This window comes from Aegilops tauschii, chromosome 1 (assembly GCF_002575655.3).
Source record: "Aegilops tauschii subsp. strangulata cultivar AL8/78 chromosome 1, Aet v6.0, whole genome shotgun sequence".
In the NCBI taxonomy this organism is placed as follows: domain Eukaryota; kingdom Viridiplantae; phylum Streptophyta; class Magnoliopsida; order Poales; family Poaceae; genus Aegilops; species Aegilops tauschii.
In genome coordinates, this window is record NC_053035.3 from 479,739,162 (window position 1) to 479,756,451 (window position 17,290).

At 46.2% G+C, this 17,290-nt stretch overlaps 1 long non-coding RNA gene across 1 annotated transcript; it reads left to right on the plus strand.

Moving 5' to 3' along the window:
* Positions 1 to 4,943: 4,943 nt before the first annotated feature.
* LOC120968973 (uncharacterized) lies at positions 4,944 to 6,274 on the plus strand. The gene is made up of 2 exons (XR_012182557.1): positions 4,944 to 5,897; positions 6,005 to 6,274. It is a non-coding gene; the product is annotated as an uncharacterized lncRNA (long non-coding RNA).
* Positions 6,275 to 17,290: the final 11,016 nt, after the last annotated feature.

Here is a 17,290-nt window from a genome sequence, read left to right on the forward strand (position 1 = left end):
GCAGTAAGAAAAAAGAACTGGGAAAGAAACATCAAGAGTGGTAGTACCGCACCACCAATCGAGCCAAAACCTAGTAGATCTACTATTATGAACCACAAACTTGACTAGGCCTTGAAACACCGGCCTAAGCTTTACAAGATCTTTCCTGAACTGAGAAGCGCCTGCAGTGGGGGCAAACATAGGGCTGGAGGAAGAGAAGTATTTGGCTTTGAGGATGTTATACCAAAGGGGTTTATCCGGGGTAGACATGATCTTCCACCACCATTTAATGATCAGGCATTTGTTCATGACTAAAGTATTTCCATGATTAAAATAAATTCATGGATGTGTTGTCAAAGAAGACATAACGAGTGCTTCAAAATGCTTTAAAAAATAGCCGGTTAGGAACATTGATCTTTTATTGCCCAGACCTCGACGAATTTCATTCCATCATGAACATTTGCATGCATTTGAAACATTCATCAATGTTTATCATAACAACAGATACATAATTTTTTGATATTTTTTATTTTTATTAACACTTTACTGTTCATCCAAGTGCATGTGCACCCGAGAGCAGAAACTCCATGTTCATGTGAAGTTTACTAGGTCATAAACTTCATGTAACAAACAAAATAAATAATAATGATTTTGTAGCACTTAAAAACACAAAACGACAACTACACAATGTCAAGAGATTCTTAACTCCTAATTCATGAATTGTCAGTCAACCCCAACTGCCATTTCACCCATAATTTGGTGTTGTTTTAGTCATTATAGCACTTAACCCCTCTCTGGAGTGATTTTGTGTGTGTGTGTGTGTGTGTGTGTGTGTGTGTGTGTGTGTGTGTTGTGTTTGTGCACGTGTTTAATGTGTGCGCTGCCCATGAGTAAAAGAAAAATCCACGTTTCATTTTTTTTTTCAAAAAACATGCACATATAATTTAGCTGAAACTAACCCATGCATATTCTTTTGGAAAATAATATGATCATTTGGTCAAAATGAGAACGAAAGCACTACAATTAAAAACTTTCACGCGTAAGGTTCTAACCAATACTACCTTTAACCTGTTTTCTTCGTAATTTTTCAAAACCTATCAACAAGGATATCTTTTTTGCTAAGTTTTTGGAACTGAGTTCCGGTGGTAATCAACCGATGGTCCAAAAATCCGCTCTCGTTTACGCCCATCTTTGTTTTTGCCAAGTTTGATGATATAGACTAGTACTTAATTCGTAGTATCGTGGATACTTTCGGGGACCTCGATATTTGATCTTTTCCGGAAACAAGACAGGGCGTGGTGCACTGAGCCCATACCATTCCAAGAGTTCAATTAGGCCGACCGACGACGTGAGCTCCACCTCTTTTCCCTTGCTCGAAATCGAAAGGGGGCACGTAGAGTACGTCCACATGGCGGCAACTTTTCAAAGGCAGAATCCTCCTGCATCTGCATGGCATCCATGCATGTCGACTAAACCCAACAGGCAACAGCTCTATTAATGGGTCGGCCCATCGGAGCGGCGGTGCAAGATCACCGCTCGCTCCTTTCCGTCGCATCACACGTACGACACGCAGGCTAGCTAGATTGGCCGGCGTGACCCCATTCGATCTCTCCCTGATTCTTTGCCCTTTCCTGCTCCGGCTCCGGCTCCGGCTCCAGGTGGGTGTGGGTGCTCCATCATCTGTCAGTAATGACGGACGGACGGCCCTGTCAATAATCGAGCAAGGACAAGGGTTTTATTCCGCGTGTGACTCATTGCCCGTACGTGCCAACGGCCTGATTTACGAGCAAGTTGGCCACAGGGTTCGTTTGCCTACTCGACACCTAGGGTTGAAGAAGGCGAAATCGCTGCTTCTGCTAACCCAGAAACGTCTCCACACTAGGCTACACAAGTGTACGTACGCGTCCGTCCATGCATTGCACGCTGGTGCAACGGCCGGGGGAAGTTGATCGGGGCAGACACTCGCAGCGGGTGCGGAAAGAAGCCCACCTGGGACGCACGGATTTGCGTCGGGCAATGCAATGCAAAGCTCGCTCCATCCGGCGCTAGCCGTCGTGCTCGAGGAAAAAGCTGTTCGGTAGGATTCCAACTCAGGCGACCGTAGGCGCAATCGGTCGCCCGTCCGTACGCCTGAGTGCCCGTCACCGTCGATCGACCTCACTCGACTTATAACCAGCTCATCGATCGAACTAACTGTCGATGCAGATGGGCCGTCGCGAGTCGAGGAGAGGCCCGTGCATGCGGGCCACGAACGGACGTCTTGTCCTGCTCGATCATGGTTGGGCCGTCTTCCCGTCCGATCATCGGCACGTGACAGCTAGCGGGGGAGATCGATCGATCGATCGCACTGCCTGAGCGCGCGCGCCTCCTATACGCACGTACAGTACGTACGACGCGCAGATCCAGATCGATCGTCGATGTTCCATCGCCGATCCGGCACGGAAACCGCCTGATCGGCGTGCGTGCGTACTACGCCCGCGTTCGTGGTGTGTTCCCCGTCCGGCCGGCTGCTGCCGGATCAATGCCGATGCGACGGCCAGCGGTCCCGGCGCAGGATGCCTGGGCGCTGGTACTGTGCGCCTGGGCAATTGGCATGTGAGCTTTTTTTTTTAGCAGAAATTGGCATGTGAGATCGAGTCTGGAGTAGCCGGTGGTCGACCGGGCCGGAGCCACAAGTCCAACGAGCGATCCACATGTAGATCGAGCAACATCCTGTGCTGTGCGAGCCTATCGATTTGGCCAGCGATCGATCGGCATCCCTAGACAGCAACCCCAAATATAGCCATGTTTTCATCACGTTTACCCGTGTGGGATATCTACCCCACGTACCCACCCGGCCACTCCTGTCTCGAGTCACTGTGTACAGTACTAGCGAGATGCACCATTCGTAAAATTCTTTTCACCAACTCCATTGCGTTGCATTTGTTCCTATCCACTCAAGCTCAAGACCAAGAGCGTCTCTATCCGATCTCCAATAATTTAAAGGAGGATATGGCCCAGAATCCTTGCTCCTTTAAATAATACTCCCTCCATCCCGTAATACAATATAAAAGTGTTTTTGATACCGCACTATGTTAGGTTGATCTCTTTCCGTGTGGGCCCAACGGCCCACCGGGCCCCTGATCCGCGCCCTGATCGGGGGCGCCCAACCACAATATGGTTGACGGGCCCCTGTCACGCAGCGCTACATAAAGAGGTGGGGGCCGGCGGCACGCAGTACGAGGTTCACCGCGTTGCCAGTCTCCCCACCGAAAACCCCGACCCGATCTAGGTCTAGCGCTGACAGTGACGGGAAGCTCCGCCGCCGCCACTGCCTACACATCGCCGTCACCTCCACCTTGCCCACTCTCCACCATCGCCGTGCGCCCCAGCACCACAATGGCCTCCTCGAGTTCATCCTCCGCTGCACAAGGTAGGTTGTTTACCGGATCTAATCTAGCCTAGTGATCCAGAGGGTCTATCAATGGTATCAGGCCATCTTGGCTAGATGATTTTCGGTAAAAGATAAAACAGAGAAAGAAAAAGAACTCCCTCTTCCCCAAAGAACCCTAGAAGGGCAAAGAAGAAAAGAGCGCCGCCGTAAGGCCGCGCCGTTCCTCTCGATCCCGAATCGCATCGGCAAGCCGAGGATTCGGGAAGAAGAACCACCCCACAGGGGCAAAGAGCACCACCACCGATCCATTCGACGGCGGCGCGCTCACCGCAATGGGAACGCGCGACCGGCGAAGGGGTCGGCAGGGGCGCAACCGCTCCATCCATCTAGGTCGCCGTTGGGCGTCAGCTGCCTCTCTCTCTCTCTCTCTCTCTGGGGAGGTGGTGGTTGGAGAGGAATGAAACAAAAAAAAAATGGAAAGAAGAGGACGAGCGCGCGGCGCGCTGGCTTCCGCCGCCGCCGCCGGCGGCCTGACAGGGCGGTCGGGGCACAGCCCCGCGCTCACGCCGCGGGAGCAAGTCCAGAAGAAAGAAACAGAAAGGGGGAAGGGAAAGGAGAGGCTCGCGTGGCGCGGTGGCCCGACGCGGTCGCCGGCGGCCGGCGTGGTTTTTTCCGCGCGGCCGGCGAAGTCCCGTGCGGGACAGAGGCTCAGCGCTGCGGACCGGAGAAAAGAAAGGGAAAAGGGGAAGGGAGAGCAGGTGCGCGCGGCGCGGCGGCCTCCGCGGCCGCCGCCGGCGGCCGGACCGGGCAGCCGGGGCGCACCCCGTGCTTCCGCCGTCGAGAGAGAGAGCGGCGAGAGAGAGAGATCGAAGAGAGAACAGAGAATGGGGTGCTAGGGTTTTCGGTCGGGGGCGCTGCTCGGTTTTGATCGAGCGATCTGCGCGCGTGGCCGTCGGATCTTACTGGACGGTCTAGATCGAAACCCTAGCCCCGCCCTGGGCCACTGGGCCGAAAGAAAGGGAGGCCGCAGCCGCAGCTCTGCGCTGGGCCAGACCGAGGCCGCAACCGCGCACTGGGCTGGACCGAGGCCGCAGCCGGGCGCTGCGCTTCTGTTTTTTTTCCTCGCTTTAATTTTTTGTCCTATTTCTTGGGCAAATTACAGTACAATTTTTCTGTTCAAAATAATCCAACGAAAATTTGTTCAGAAAATAGAATAGTAAACAGAAAATGTTTCTGAAAATGATAAAAGAAAATTTTCAGAAAAAGAAATGTTCATGAATTTTGTACAAGGTTCATGAATTTTTCTTTAGTAAAAGAAAAAGTTTCTGTAAAGAGTAAAAAGTTCGTGAATTTTTATTCATGATTTTCCGCTGCGTAAATAATTAATGCTCTTTTACAAAGAAAATAAAAGTTTCCATAGTATTAAGTTTTTTAAGAGCATGTTAAAGTGATTATTAAAAGTGAATATGATTATGTTATTTTTATGACCAACGTTGTTAATAACATGATCATGTTTTATTTAAAGGTGCATTTATTTCTAATTTTTGCCCAACGGTAATATAGATTTAATCGCATAGACAGTTATATGTTTAATTTGACCAACGTTAGATTAATACATATGATTGTTATATTGATGTCATTTAAATTGTAATTTCAGGAGGCTTTCATTTGATGAGTTGCCTAAAAGAAGTTCCAACACTCAGAGGTGACAACCACACTGAGTGGAGGAAGAAAGTTGAACTGGCGTTTGTTTGTGCTGATCTTGACTGGGTTGTGGAGAAACCACAACCGGTCAGACCCACAGAGCCAGTAAGAGAGGCTACTGTCGATGATGCTGCATGGGCTAAAAAGAGAGGGGACTATGCTCCTTTGGAGCAGTCCTACCTCATAGATAATCAAAAGTGGGTCAATGCAAATAAAAAATGCATGGCCTTTATAAAGAACACCATTGAGAGCGCCATTGTGGGCTCCATTGCAGAGTGCACTTCCGCAGGGGAGTTGCTCTCAAAGATAAAGAGTCAGTTCACTGGCTCTTCAAAGATATATGCCACCCAGGTGTTAGAGCAACTGGTGACAGAAAAATACAGAGGTGGCAGTCATGGCATAAGAGAGCACATCCTCAGGATGAGCAATATGGCTGCAAAGCTCAAACCAATGGATGCGGATCTGGAGATCAAACCAGCGCTCCTGGTCCACCTTGTCATGGCTTCATTGCCACAGGAGTTTGAAGCTTTTGTAGTGAACTATAATATGTCACCTGGAACATGGGACGTAGAAAAGACAATAGCAATGTGTGTTCAAGAAGAGGAGAGACTAAAAGCCGCACATGGTGGTACACTCAACTATGTGCATGGTCACAAAAGAAAGAATTATAATCTAAACAACAAAAGTTCTCCTTCAAAGCCACAAGGAAAAGTTTCCTATCAGCATCAGCGTCAGCAACAGCCTTTCTCAGTGGACAAAGACACTTGTCTCCACTGTAAGAAGACCGGGCATTACAAGAAAGACTATCCCGTTTGGCTAAAGTCGATCATGGCAAAAAGAGGTAACAGTATAGTTTCATTTGTAAATGAATCCCTGTATTCACAGTTTTCAAAATCCACTTGGTGGATTGACTCTGGAGCAACTGTTCATGTTGCAAATTCTTTACAGGGATTCCATTCGACGCGGACTACGCTAAGAAGCGAAAGACGCATTGAAGTGGCGAACGGAGTTGAAGCAGAAGTTGAAGCTGTCGGTGATATCTCCTTGGAGTTAGCTGATGGATTCAATCTTCTACTTAGAGATGTTTTATTCGTTCCATCATGTAATAGAAACTTAATAAGTGTTTCTTGCTTGGACAAAGATAATTATGAGTGTTATTTTGGACATGGCAAGTGTGCCATTTGGTTAAATAATGCTTATGTGGGTGATGCTTTACTACATGATGAGCTTTATTTGTTATCACTTCGTGAAAAAGTCTATCCCGTTTGCAATGTGAAAGAACATGTTTCTGCGTCGAATAAAGTACAAAAGAAAAGATAAAGAACATTTGACTCATCGAAACTATGGCACTGTCGCTTGGGCCATATTTCGAAGGGGAGAATAGAAATATTAGTCAAAAGTGAAATTCTTCCTCCGTTAGAATTTTCAGACTTAGAACAATGCATAGATTGCATTAAAGGAAAGTACGTAAAACAAATCAAAAAAGGTGCAATCCATAGCACAGGCACACTAGAAATCATTCACACTGATATTTGTGGACCATTTCCGGTGAAAAGTGTGGATGGATATGACTTGTTCATAACATTCACAGATGATTACTCTCGCTATGGTTACATTTATGCAATCAAAGAAAGATCGGAAGCGTTGGATAAATTTAAAATATTCAAAGCTGAAGTTGAAAATCAGCACGATAAAAGAATAAAGATAGTAAGGTCCGACCGTGGGGGAGAGTACTACGGTCGACACACTCCATATGGCCAAGTCCCTGGACCTTTTGCGAAGTTCTTGCAGGAGACTGGCATAGTAGCCCAGTATTCAATGCCGGGCGAGCCTCAGCAAAATGGAGTAGCTGAAAGGCGCAACCGTACCCTTATGGATATGGTGCGCAGCATGATGAGTTATTCCAACTTGCCATTGGGATTATGGATGGAGGCGCTTAAAACCGCCATTCACATTCTCAATAGAGTACCAAGCAAGTCAGTGCCCAAAACACCGTACGAGCTATGGACAGGAAGGATGCCCTCCCTACAACACTTCAGGGTGTGGGGGTGCCCTGCTGAGGCCAAAATGTTTAATCCAAACATTGCAAAGTTAGATCCCAAAACAGTAAGTTGCCACTTTATTGGCTATCCAGACAGATCAAAAGGTTTTCGTTTCTACTGCCCTGACAGATATACCAAGTTTGTAGAAACGAGACATGCAGTCTTCTTAGAGGACGAAATGATGAGGGGGAGCTTGGTAGCTCGGAAAATTGATCTTGAGGAGAAGAGGGTGCATGCACCTAATCTGATGACTCAGGAGCCATTTTTCTCACTACCAGTTGCAACTCCACCTATGACAGCTGTGGGGAAAGACCTGGAACCTGTCCGTCAGGAGCCGACTGAACCCGTTGTTGAGCATGAAAGGGAGGTGCAACAGCAAAATTTAGAAGAAGTGCCAGAAGTTGAGGCACAAAATGTGCCAGAAACTGAGGCCCTTAGAAGGTCTACAAGACCAAGAAAGTCAGCTATTTCTACTGACTTTAAAGTTTATAACACAGAAATGGTTCATATGGAAAAAGATCCCACCTCATATGAAGAAGCCATGAGAAGCCCTCATTCATCGAAGTGGATGAAGGCAATGGAAGATGAGATGAAATCGATGAGTTCCAAAGATGTTTGGGACTTAGAGGAAATTCCCAAAGGAGCCAAAACAGTAGGCTGTAAATGGGTCTACAAAATTAAGTATGACTCTAAAGGGAATATAGAAAAGTATAAAGCACGACTCGTGGCAAAAGGATTTACACAAAGAGAAGGGATAGATTACAATGAGACATTTTCTCCAGTCTCATGTAAGGATTCCTTCAGAATCATAATGGCATTAGTTGCTCATTTTGATTTAGAGTTACATCAAATGGATGTTAAGACGGCATTTCTGAATGGTGATTTAAAAGAAAAGGTCTACATGAAACAACCCAAGGGTTTTATCATGGAAGGCAAGGAAAATATGGGGTGCCGCCTGAAGAAATCCATTTATGGATTAAGACAAGCCTCTCGGCAGTGGTATCTAAAGTTTAATCAAACAATTAAAAGTTTTGGATTTAAAGAAAATATTGAGGATAATTGCATTTATGTAATGTTTAAAAGTGGGAAATATATTTTCCTAATCTTGTATGTGGATGATATCCTGCTTGCTAGTAGTGATGTTAGTCTACTACAAGAAACAAAGAAATACTTATCCTCAAATTTTGACATAACAGATCTTGGTGAAGCATCATATGTTTTGGGCATAGAAATTCACCGAGATAGGAACAATGGAGTCTTAGGACTATCTCAGCAAGCATATTTAGAAAAGGTTCTTAAAAAGTATAATATGCATGCGAGTAAAGCCACACCTGCTCCAATAGTTAAGGGCGATAGTTTTGGGAAATTTCAATGTCCCAAGAACCAGTATGAGATCGATCAAATGAAAGCAGTACCATATGCTTCGGCAGTTGGCAGCTTACAGTATGCACAAGTGTGCACTCGCCTTGACTTAGCTTTTATCACCGGGGTACTCGGTAGATATCAAGAGAATCCAGGCCTAGAGCACTGTAAGATGGTAAAGAAAGCATTGCGTTATGCACAAGGCACGAAGGATTACATGCTAATATACAGGAGAAGTGATTCCCTAGAGATAAAAGGGTATTCAGACGCAGATTTTGCGGGGGACAGAGATGATAGAAAATCCACGTCAGGATACATTTTCACCCTCGCTGGGGGAGCTATTTCGTGGAAAAGCTCCAAACAGTCGATAGTTGCATCATCCACGATGTATGCAGAATTCATAGCATGCTTCAAAGCCACGGGGCAGGCGATATGGCTAAAGAAATTTGTACCCGACTTGAAAGTGGTAGATTGTATTCACAAACCACTAAAGATGTACTGTGACAACCAGCCCGCAGTATTTTACGCTCACAACAACAAGTCGAGTAATGCTGCCAAAACAATAGAGATAAGGTATTATGTTGTGAAAGATAAAATCCAGGATCAAACTATAAGTCTCGAGCATATAAGGACAAAAGATATGCTTGCGGATCCGCTAACGAAAGGCTTACCACCCAATGTGTTCAAGGAACACTTAGCCGGCATGGGTTTAAGGGAAAGCCTTATGATTCCTGGATAGGCCCAAAAGGAACAGAATTTGTTTCTGAACATAAAGTATGTTGTAGCTGTATGATTCTAACGGCAATTAAGCCGTGACGATGAAACATGCTCTATGTACCAATATGTGATGAAACAGATAAACTAGAAAGTGTAAAGTTAAAAGTAAAGTTGAGATCAGGGGGGAGAATGTTAGGTTGATCTCTTTCCGTGTGGGCCCAACGGCCCATCGGGCCCCTGATCCGCGCCCTGATTGGGGGCGCCCAACCACAATATGGTTGACGGGCCCCTGTCACACAGCGCTACATAAAGAGGTGGGGGCCGGCGGCACGTAGTATGAGGTTCACCGCGTTGCCAGTCTCCCCACCGAAAACCCCGACCCGATCTAGGTCTAGCGCTGACAGTGACGGGAAGCTCCGCCGCCGCCACTGCCTACACATCACCGTCACCTCCACCTTGCCCACTCTCCGCCATCGCCGTGCGCCCCAGCACCACGATGGCCTCCTCGAGTTCATCCTCTGCTGCACAAGGTAGGTTGTTTACCGGATCTAATCTAGCCTAGTGATCCAGAGGGTCTATCACACTAGTGTCAGAAACACTCTTATATTACCGGACTAAGGGAGTACCGTTTCTAACCGATTCCAAATACTTCACGGAGTAAAAGAAAACCAGTGACACACCAACACAAATTTGAGGCAAATTTGGTTCAAACTTAAAACTACTACATCAAACTTGATTCACAATATTTTACATAAATATTTTAGGTGACTTGAACGATATTTAGACGATTGCATAAAAACTACTTGTTATCGCTCTCGTCCTCCAACCTCTCCCGGTCCGATTCGGTAAACCCCCCGATAATACCGCCATGGCCCGCTCCATTGCCATCGCCATCGCCGTCGGAGTCGCTGGAGGAGAAGTCGATGACCTCCGTTGCCCCAGTCGCGCACTGCTCGTACAACCGACGCTCTGCCTCGATGCGCTCCGGGTATAGGCGGTGGACCTCCCCCATGTAGGCCTCGCTGGCTTGCTCCGTCTCAAGGCGCTCGAGGGCCTCCCGGTCTTCCTGCATCTCCCGTGCAGTGGCCACCCAAGGGTCGATGGGCTCCAACCATTGCAGGCCGTCGAGAAAGTTGTGGCGGACGGCGGTGACGTGGAGACAGACCGACATTAGCCGTACTTGCATGCAGACCACGGAGTGGAAGTATCCGATCCATATCTGCTCATGCGTGTAGCGGTCGGTGATCTCTGCGACCCATGTTCCCCGCCGGTGCTGCCGCACGCCAAGGTATTGCCTCTGTGGCGGTGGCAGTGGTGGGAGGTCGGGGAAAACGGGCAAGAGGGAACCACTGACATGGGGAGAGGAAGAAGCACCAGTGTGGGAGGAGGATGTGTCATCGCAACCATGGGTTCGGGACCTCTCGTGGCGGCGTGGATCTGCGCTGTGATGGGCGGCAGGGAGAGGCGGTGGCTGGATCCGACCATTATCGGTGGCGGGGCTGGTGCTGGAGTGCGCGAGGGTCAGGGTGAGGGAGCACTGGTGGGGCTTGGGAGTGTTGGAAATATGAGCAAATTACTACGAGATTTAATCCGAATGAACAAAAGATAAATCATGAAAACAATAGCAGAGATTAAACTAATCATGCGAACTAGCATAGTAGATGAACAGGTCGCATCTAGGGCATATACTAGAAACATGAATTCTACCACGATCTTGAACAGGAAGGATAGAATCACATACGGTGCAGCGGCAGCAGCACCGCCGGCGTTGATGTTGTCGTCCATGTCGTCGAGGATGAGGTTGCCGAGGTTGGGAAAGAAGTCATCGTTCGCGAAGTCGTCGCTGCCAGCAGTCGCGTGAGTGCGCTCCCCAAAAACTTGATCGCCCCTCTCCTGTACAGGATCACGAGAGGCGGGGTTCCGAAGGCCTGCTTTCCCTTCTCCAGGTGCACGCCGAAAGGAGGGATGGAGAAGACTTGCTTGGCTGCGCAATGATCTGGAACGGTGGTAAGAAACCATACGAAGCGGCGGCGGCTAGGGTAGACATCTGCCTGACTATATAGTGCGGGCCGGGTAGGTCATGGGAGTAAACTCCACGTTTGAGTCGTCACGATCCAAAAGAATCGGAAACGGTTCAGTAATTAACGCACCCGTTAATTATTAATTAATGACTCATTAATTTTTCCGAGCAGCAAAAATATAGACAACGTGCATAGCTCTGTCCTCGGCTCAATCCAGTAACCCGCGGCACGGCACGGCGCATCATGACGAGGCGTGGCGAGGCGAGCGAGGAGGAGGAGCGCGCGTGTAGGTATGCTCTTCTCATGCTCATACAAGTGGTAGAAGAACTCACCTTATAAAGAGGTGCAACTCTCTCTCAACTTCCGGGGTGGGACTAAACTTTAGTCTCACTCACTCCACTCACATGTGTGCATGAATGGGCCAAGAGAATTTCAAAATTTTAGTTGGGCTTTGGGCCAAAGGCCTACTAGCAAAATTCCAACAATCCCCCACAAAGTCTCATTGGCACATCTCATCATTTACTTCCAAAACATTGTTTATATACCGGTGCTTAGTGGAGACTATGAAGTTGAACTTCCACTTAGAGTTTTATGCTACACTAGATCACAACTTGAATAGTGGACTATGCCTTGAACTACAAGTTTTCCGCGAAACTAGTTTCACATAAATTCTTGACCGATACTGGGCTGCCGCAAGGCTTCCCTGCGGGTGGAGCGTATACGTCATACTCCAGGGCCTTTCATGAATTTATTAGAGAACACCCAATTCTCACAGACTGCGACGTTAACAGTCAAATTCATATAGGTGTGTTCCTCAGGAGATGCTCTGCAGGACAACATCTCTGCTTACTCAAATAAGCCACTTGGAACACATTAAGATAAATATCAACCTGCCATGCAGATCAGGAGAGTATTGAATCCTCACAGAGTGGGATAATTAAAATAGGGATACTCTCCTCTCAGCTGACCAACAGCTTGTCTCCCACTTCTACTTCACGGGATCTCCGATCAGATAGAGTGGGTTACCACTATGGACAACTCACGCGGTGGGTCTCAAACCCATCTCCATCGATGCATTATCTATCACATTATGTGATAAAGCCTTTGCGAAGGGATCTGCCAAGTTTTTCGTTGTTTGGATATAATCCAACGTAATAACTCCGGAGTTCCTCAATTTTCTGACAGATTTTAGTCTCCTCTTCACATGCCTTGAGGACTTCATATTGTCCTTAGAACTGTTTATCTTGACGATCACAGTTTGATTATCACTGTTCATCAGGATAGGGGGTATCGGTTTTCAACCATAGGTAAGTCCATCAAGAGCTCATGAAGCCACTCTGCTTCAACAGTGGCAGTGTCTAATGCTGTGAGTTCTGCTTCCATAGTTGACCTCGTTAAGATGGTCTGCTTGCAAGACTTCCAGGAAACAGCGCCACCACCAAGTGTAAAAACATAACCACTTGTGGCCTTAATCTCATCAGCATCAGATATCCAGTTTGAGTCATTATAACCCTCCAGTACCCTTGGATACCCGGTGTAGTGAATCCCATAGCTCGCGGTGCCTTTCAAATAGCGCATAACTCTCTCAAGCGCATGCCAATGATCATCTCCCGGTTTTGACACAAACCGACTTAGCTTGCTCACAACAAAAGAGATGTCAGGCCTTGTGGCACTCGCCAAATACATAAGCGAGCCAATAATCTGAGAATACCTCAGTTGATCTCTAGCAATTCGTCGATTCTTTCGAAGCAACACACTAGCATCATATGGAGTTGGAGAAGGCATGCAGTCGCTATACCCAAAATGACTCAAGATCTTTTCCACATAGTGAGATTGAAGCAGTGTGATCCCACCATTCTCATCTCTCAACAGCTTGATGTTTAAGATAACATCAACTACTCCTAGATCCTTCATCTCAAGGCAGCGAGATAAGAAATCCTTAACCTCCTTGATTAAATCAAGTTTGGTTCCAAAGATCAGTATGTCGTCGACATACAGACAAAGAATAACTCCTTCGCCCCCACCATGGCGATAGTACACACACTTGTCACCATCGTTTACTACAAAGCCTGCATCAGTTAATGTTCTTTCGAACTTCTCATGCCACTCCTTAGGAGCTTGTTTAAGGCCATATAAAGACTTTAATAACTTGCACACCTTTCCTTCCTGACCAGGTACTACAAAACCATCTGGCTGATCCCTGTAAATTTCCTCCTTCAATTCTCCATTGAGGAAAGCCGTCTTATCGTCCATTTGATGAACGAGAAGACCATGTGAGGCAGCTAGTGATAGTAGCACCCGAATTGTGGCCAGTCTAGCCACGGGCGAGTAAGTATCAAAGAAGTCTTCACCTTCTTTCTGGGTATAACCCTTAGCCACAAGCCGTGCCTTGTACTTTTCAATCGTACCATCAGGTCTAAGCTTCTTCTTGAACACCCACTTACATCCTACAGGTTTGCACCCATAAGGACGGTCAGTGATCTCCCAGGTTCCGTTAGCTAAGATGGAATCCATCTCGCTATGTACAGCTTCCTTCCAGTAGTCAGCATCAGGAGATGCATAGGCTTCTGAAATAGTCCTGGGTGTGTCATCCACGAGGTACACAAATCATCACCAAAGGACTTTGTAGTCCTCTGTCTCTTACTCCTCACAGTAGTTCCATTGTCACCCTCAACAGGATTCTCGACGTGTTCCATCGCAATGGTGGGTTCAGGAATTACAACGAATTCCTCACTAGATGGAGTAGGTATCTCCTGATTTGATGAACTCAACATATCCTTCATAGGAAATATGTCTGAAAGAACAAGTGCTCCCCAGGTGGTTTTGGTAATTAATGTCAACATATCTCTTGTTGGACTGATGTTTTTCATCTAGTATATTTCATTTAAGTTCAACAGTGAAGTGGCATGGACAAGATGATCTGGAACCCTTCAAGTTGCTAAGGACAAGGGATTGGCTCAAGCTCAAAAGCTCAAGACTCTACATTTTAGTTTCAGTGATCCAAGATCACATTGAGTCCATAGGAAAGCCAATACTATTAAAAGGGGATGAGGTGTTGCTTAATGGCTTGCTTGCTCAAAGTGCTTAGTGATATGCTCCAAAGCCCTCAACCACTTTCTCATATCCACATACTCCCTCCGTCCGCGAATAAGTGTACATCTAGCTTTTGTCTTAAGTCAAAGTTTCAAAACTTTGACCACCTTTCTAGGAAAAAGTAAAAGCATTTATGTCACCAAATTAGTAGCACTAGATTCGTCTTGAAATGTACTTTGATAATATGTCGATTTGATGTCATATATGTTACTACAATTTTCTATAAAGTTGGTCAAAAATTTAAAACTTTGACTTAGAACAAAAGCTAGATGTACACTTATTCGCGAACGGAGGGAGTATGTCCCAAACCAAAAGTCAAACTCGGCCCCACCGAAACTTTCTATTCGGCGCCACCGAGTTCAGTTGACATAGCCACTGCCAGAAACCCTAATCAATTCGGTCTTACCGATGGGATCCCGGTCTCACCGAGTTGGGCTTGCAAACTCTCTGGATCCTGTTGCATTAAATTCGGTCTTACCGAGTTGTGTAATCGGTCCCACCGAGTTTGCCTGACCAACTCTCTGTTTTGCTTATTATCCAAATCGGTCCCACCGAGTTTGTGTAATCGGTCAAACCGAGATGAGGCTTTTCCCTAACCCTAGCACATCGGTCCCACCGAGTTGATCATGTCGGTCCCACCGAAATGCCTAACGGTCACATTATGAACTGAATCGGTCTGACCGAGTTTCATTATTCGGTCCCACCGAGTTTGGTGATTTGTGTGCAACGGTTAGATTTTGTGTGGAGGCTATATATACCCCTCCACCCACTCTTCATTCGTGGAGAGAGCCATCAGAACATGCCTACACTTCCAACATACATTTTCTAAGAGAGAACCACCTACACTTGTGTTGAGGTCAAGATATTCCATTCCAACCACATAAATCTTGATGTCTAGCCTTCCCCAAGTTGCTTTCCACTCAAATCATCTTTCCACCAAATCCAATCCTATGAGAGAGAGTTGAGTGTCGGGGAGACTATCATTTGAAGCACAAGAGCAAGGAGTTCATCATCAACACACCATCTATTACCTTTTGGGGAGTGGTGTCTCCTAGATTGGTTAGGTGTCACTTGGGAGCCTCCGTCAAGATTGTGGAGTTGAACCAAGGAGTTTGTACGGGCAAGGAGATCGCCTACTTCGTGAAGATCTACCCTAGTGAGGCAAGTCCTTCGTGGGCGATGGCCATGGTGGGATAGACAAGGTTGCTTCTTCGTGGACCCTTCGTGGGTGGAGCCCTCCGTGGACTCGCGCAGCCGTTACCCTTCGTGGGTTGAAGTCTCCATCAACATGAATGTACGATAGCACCACCTATCGGAACCACGGATAAAAAATCTCCGTGTCTTCAATTGCGTTTGCACACTCCAATCCCTTCCCTTTACATTCTTGCAAATTGCATGCTTTACTTTCCGCTACTCATATACTCTTGTCATGCTTGCTTGATATGTATTGTGAATGTTTAATCATGTGCTAAAACTCCACCTCAACTTGAAGAAATTAAAAACTGCCACTTTTCTTGCTAAGAGTCTATTCACCCCCCTCTAGACACCTCTTCTCGATCCTTTCAATTGGTATCAGAGCTTTGGTCTCCATTGCTTTGGTTTAATCACCATTGGAGGAAGATGGATGAGTTTATGTTGGGGAGTCTTAGACATAGAGTGCCTATACTTGATGGAGAGTACTTTTATGAGTGGAAAAATGAGATGCTTGAGATTTTCAATGAATATCACTTGAACAAGTACATTACTAGTCCTTGAATTTCCCCTAGTGATCCTTTGCATCCCACTCCCGATGAGGATCTTGACATGATTCACAATCTTAGAACCATCAATCGTATCATTAGAGGATTGCCCAAAAATTTGATTGCTAGCTTACCTACTCTTGATTGTGCCTACACTATATGGAGATTTCTGACGCTTTCCAAACTATTCCTTGAAAAATCTAGATGAGATTCTCCATAAGTCTATTGCCTTGAATAGGATGAGTACTAGTGATCCTAAGTTTGATGATTGTCTACTTGAGCTTCGTGATCTCATGTGTGCCAAAGGAGATGTTGGAATTATTACCAATATCATTTCTGAAGTCATTAGAATCCATAGAGATGAACATTGTTACGGTCATACTTCTAGTGAATCACCTTTTCTAGGAAACGATCAATCACAAGATGATGTTGAACATGGATACTATGATGAGGATGATGATAGTGACTTTGATCTCGATGAGTCTGTGAGACATTTTGGTCTTATGGCTAATCTTCGCGGCTACATGGCTGGAGGAAAGGAATGGGGTCCTTGACAGTGGATGTACTGATCATATGACCAGAGATAAGGATATGTTTCGTGAGCTTGCTGAAAACGACGGCCCTCGAAAGTATGTCTCCTTTGGTGATAACTCAAAGGGTAAGGTGGTTGGCCTTGGTAAGGTGGCCATCTCACATGATAGCTCCATACAAATTGTTATGCTCGTTGAATCTCTTGGCTACAATTTACTTTCCGTATCTAGACTTGCTGACTTTGGTTTCAATGTCCTATTTACTGAAGTAGATTGCCAAGTGTTTTGCAGAGATAATCATAAAATGGTCTTTAGCGGTATACGCAGAGGTGATCTATATATTGTTGATTTCACTAAAAAGGCTCAACCTAGAACTTGCTTAATTGCTAAATCCTCTAAAGGCTGGTTGTGGCATAGAAGGTTAGGTCATGTGGGCATGCGAAATCTTGATAAGCTTATTAAAGGTGATCATATCCTTGGAGTGAAAGATGTTATATTTGACAAGGATAGACTTTGTAGTGCTTGTCAAGCAGGAAAACAAGTTGGAGGGAGTCACCCCGTGAAGAACATCATGACCACGAAAAGACCACTCGAGCTACTTCATATGGATCTCTTTGGTCCCAACGCCTACAAAAGTCTCGGTGGAAGCTCATTTGGTCTAGTTATAGTTGATGATTTTTCAAGATTTACGTGGGTGTTCTTTCTTGATGATAAATCGCAGGTCCAAAAG